Source organism: Corvus kubaryi, unplaced genomic scaffold (genome assembly GCF_017639235.1).
Source record: "Corvus kubaryi isolate FWS band 111438036 unplaced genomic scaffold, C.kubaryi_AGA036_p1.0 133, whole genome shotgun sequence".
NCBI classification, from domain to species: domain Eukaryota; kingdom Metazoa; phylum Chordata; class Aves; order Passeriformes; family Corvidae; genus Corvus; species Corvus kubaryi.
Genome location: NW_024580667.1, coordinates 18,577,421 through 18,581,391, shown reverse-complemented (window position 1 = coordinate 18,581,391; position 3,971 = coordinate 18,577,421). Strand labels below are relative to the sequence as shown.

At 48.5% G+C, this 3,971-nt stretch overlaps 1 protein-coding gene across 2 annotated transcripts in view; it reads right to left on the bottom strand.

The window, feature by feature from the left end:
- Positions 1-1,872, bottom strand: part of NLGN4X (neuroligin 4 X-linked) — a 174,796-nt gene extending 172,924 nt beyond the window's left edge. For both annotated transcript variants that reach the window (XM_042038328.1, XM_042038336.1), the window contains exon 1: positions 1,479-1,872. The gene's annotated coding sequence lies outside the window, so the exon portion shown is untranslated. The remainder of the gene's footprint in view (positions 1-1,478) is intronic.
- Between the last annotated feature and the right edge of the window lie 2,099 nt (positions 1,873-3,971).

Here is a 3,971-nt window from a genome sequence, read left to right as displayed (position 1 = left end):
GGGGCGGCGGCGCGCGGCTGGAAGGGCCCGCAGCGCCACCTGGCGGCCGCGCCCCCCCTCTGCCGCCGCGTCCCCCGCAAACTTCTCTCCCCCCACGCCGGGCGCTCAAACTGGCCAAGTTTCCCGGCCGCGACGCCATCTATTCTTAGCCCCGCTCCAGGCACGACGGCGGGACACCCGCCCCGACCCACTCCCGCTGCCCGTGTCCCGCACCCTTCCGCAGCGGCTGCGCGGAGCGCGCCCTGCCCGCCCCGACCCTGCTCGCCCGCGAGATGTGTCCCTCAGGGCGGCTGCGGCGGGGCCGCCCCCGCTCCCCCGGGCAGTGCGGGGCTGCCGACGGCCTCTCCCGCGGCGAAGGGGCAAAGCGCGGCGGCCGCGGAGGCGCCCCACGCCGCCAGCGCCCGCCTCGCCCGCCCCCGCCCCAGCTTTGCAGAGAAGCCGATTTACTGCCGAGCTGGGGGGGGGGGGGGGGGGGGGGGGGGGTGGGGGGGGGGGTGAGTGGCGGTGGTGCTTTTCTTTTATTTTCTCCTTTTCTTTTCCCCCCGCCCCTCGTCCGCGCACGCTGGCTCTCCCCAGTGCCAGTCCCCGCTCCATCACGTGCGGAAGCCCATGCCCATCACAACAGCGGGCATTTTACCCGTGCCCGGAAAGGAAATAAAGAAAGAAAAAGAAGAAAGAAGGAGAAAAGAAAAAAAAAAAAAAAAGGGGGGGGGGCAAGAAAGAAAACCCACCACGGAATAGCTTAAGCGAAAGCGGGTGAACCGCTTAATCCAAGAAGAGCCAAGATTTCCTCTGAGCAGCCGCCTCCCTTGTCCTCCCCGCCCGTCCCCGTCCCTGTCCCTTTTTGCTTTTTCGTGGCTGTGGTGGTGGCAAGCAAAGTGGTTAACCAAAACCCTACGTGTTGGTTTTGTGTTTCCCTGAAAACCTCTGGCGCACACACAGAGCATGAGGTACCGCTCCTGCCCTTCTCCGCGCTTGCAAGAAACTGTGGCTTCGCTCTTTCTCTCTCTGCCTGTACTGCAGATATTTTTCCCTCCTCTCCTCCACACTCTTCTGTTTATTTCCCTGTAAGGCAGAGCTACTTTGTAAACATCTCACACAGAACCTCAGAGCCTTTCCAAATAGCTGATTGCAGCAAAATGCCTCCAAACAAATTATGGTGCAAGGGGGATATAAGGGACGAGACCGAAGTGGGTAAAAAAGAAATAAATTTGCATAAATATGCATATGTGACAACAAGACCGCGTATGATGGTGGAAATGTCAGCATGAAAGTATCGCTTTATCATGATGTGAAAAGTAAAAGCACAGACGACTGCAGCAAACTGCTCGCCCTTTGCCAGAGTACCAACTGCAACACCTCTCCCTCTCTTCCCCCACCCTCGCCGAGAAAAAAAAAAAAAGGGGGGGGGGAATAGAAAAAGCAACAAAAAAAAAAAAAGAAAATGAACACTCAAACTACAAATCCGGTACTCCTACCTTAAAACTGGGATAGCTGCAGAAGCATAGGGATCTTTTTTACACAGCCAGAATCTTTCGGGAAATCCTCTCGGGCTATCATGCAGCCAGGATTATTCACATACGGTTCCTGCTCTCCTTTTTGGAATCCAATGCGATTGGCTTCTCCAAAGAAATGCAACGACCACGAAAGGGGGGAAAAATTAAAAATAACAAGAAGAAAGACAACAACACTGGATTTGAAGGAAACTCGTGTTCTCGGTTGTAAGCGACCTACATTCAGGCAGAAAATTCATTGCAATCAGTGCGAGAGGGAGAGTTGAGTCTGCAAGTAAGAGCTGTGATTGCCTATGCAGAAAGACCGAGCCGCGGAGAGACTGATCTGCAAGGCAAGGCGAGCTGGGAGAGAGAGGGAGATTGGGGGGGGGGTGGAGGGGGAGAGGAGGGGGGGAGAGGTCCAGGCTGTACCAGGCGCTCTCCTCCCGCTATTGGACCAAACTGAATGAAATTCACAAAGCCGCCAGCCAATGGCTCCCCGCAGCCAGCCCAGCGCTACAGAAACCGCATCTCCATCCACAGCCCCCCGCGAAGGAGCGGCGCATCCCCGCGCGAAGCGGAGCCGGCGGAGCCGGTCCGGGCACCGGGGGGCTGGACAGGTGGGCACTGAGCACACGGAGGAGCGAAGGTGTCCCTGTGTGTGTGTGTGTGCGTTCGGGAGGATCACACAATTCACACTGCCAATCTCTCTGCTCCGTGGTCATGTACAGCAAGTGCAGTCTTTGTTAACCCTTTACAGTAGTAGTTTCTACAGTACCAGCCTGTTGTTCCCATATTCACCCATCTGCGTTTTCATGGAGCTGACAGCATAATTGCACACCAAGCAATAAAGCATTTTGTTCCCGTTCCCCATCCTCCCATAAAAAACCAGCAAAGCAGACATTTGCCCCGTGCCCAATCATTTTAAACAGATTTCCTATTTTTTTCATAAGGAGACCAGTCATTTGATGTTCATATTTTACTTAGCTAGCCACTAAGCTAACCAAATGATGGTCAACTGGGGGTCCTGTGGTTATTGCCAAGTGCTACAACACAGGGTCTGTGGTTCACTCCTGTGTATAGTATCAGGCTGAGGGTGGTTTAGCGCATATGTGGTCAGGCCTCCACAGATACACCTTGTTTCACTGCACAGCATGTTCATTTGATCAGTTTAATAATAGCACTTATCACTGCCCTGAGTGCAAGACCCTGCATTGAGAACAGGTGAGAATTGCCTGAGTTCTCTGAGAACAAAGCAGAGAACAAGATAACGGGGTCTTGAAGATCTTACCATAATTTGAAAAAAAAAATCGTATTCATACCTTTATGAGACTTCCTGCCACAAGAGTTGTATTAAGCTGAGTTGAGATTTTCAATTCCAAAAAAAAACCAAAAAACCCACCCAAAAACTGTAGCTCTTCTTTTCTAGATCCTTTGTTTCTGCCCCATGTCAGATCCTCAGTAGAGAGCACATAGTGCTTTGTATTCTCAAATCTGAATTGTCTGTGATATTGAGTTTATCAATCACTTCTATGCTCTGCTGTTTCAAGTGGTACAGGAATATATACTACCTGATCTAATCATCTAGCAGACAACAGTAGGCCTGTTGTGTGTCTGTTCTTATATAGTATTTTGTTATATGTTATGAAGGATACTTCCTTAAGTGTCACTTAGGAAGGTATGTTTTGGTTTTAAATATTGTAAATCTAAATGCAGGTATAATTCACTGACTTAAAATGTTTTAAGAATTGCAGTAGCCACATTACACTGTTAACTTATTTGTCAGAGAAGAAATTATATTTATATTACTTAATTATATGTTTTGGCTTACTTATATTAAACCACTCTAGCAGCAGGTGTTCATGCAAGTGAATTTTACTGCTTTTGTTATTTTAATAATGCACCCACAATGTGCAACCAATCGTATTGCTTGACTGAGTGAATATTTTGACACATTTAGAAAAGATGTCATCTTGCACTGCCATCTGTCCCAAATTTTGCAGGACAGTCTTTATTTTGATGAATATGTCATGCTTTTTATAAGATAAATTTGGGGGATATTAAAATATGTGCTAGTTAATCTGAATAATGATCTTCCACCTGTGTTGTACTAGGAGAAGGCAATTTCCTACAGGTTACCAAAGGATCACCTGTAATGTTTGCAATTAATGTTTGCAACTATGACTTAAATATTCTCAAACACAGCAATAAAACTAAACTTTCCATAGACTGTACGCAAATCTGTGATCAAAGTATGTAAGTAAAAGGCATTTGGTCAGAACAGCAGAATGTGCTTTTCTCCTCTTACAACATTCAGAAAACTAAATGTACAATTGGAATCTGTGCCTTATCTACAGCAATCCACTGCATATTTATAACTCCAAGCAGGAGTCCAGGAGCAATCATTCAGAGAAGAATGCAACTTGCTATACAACACCATCACTTCTTACAAGGTTTCATTGTATTCTAGTATCAACC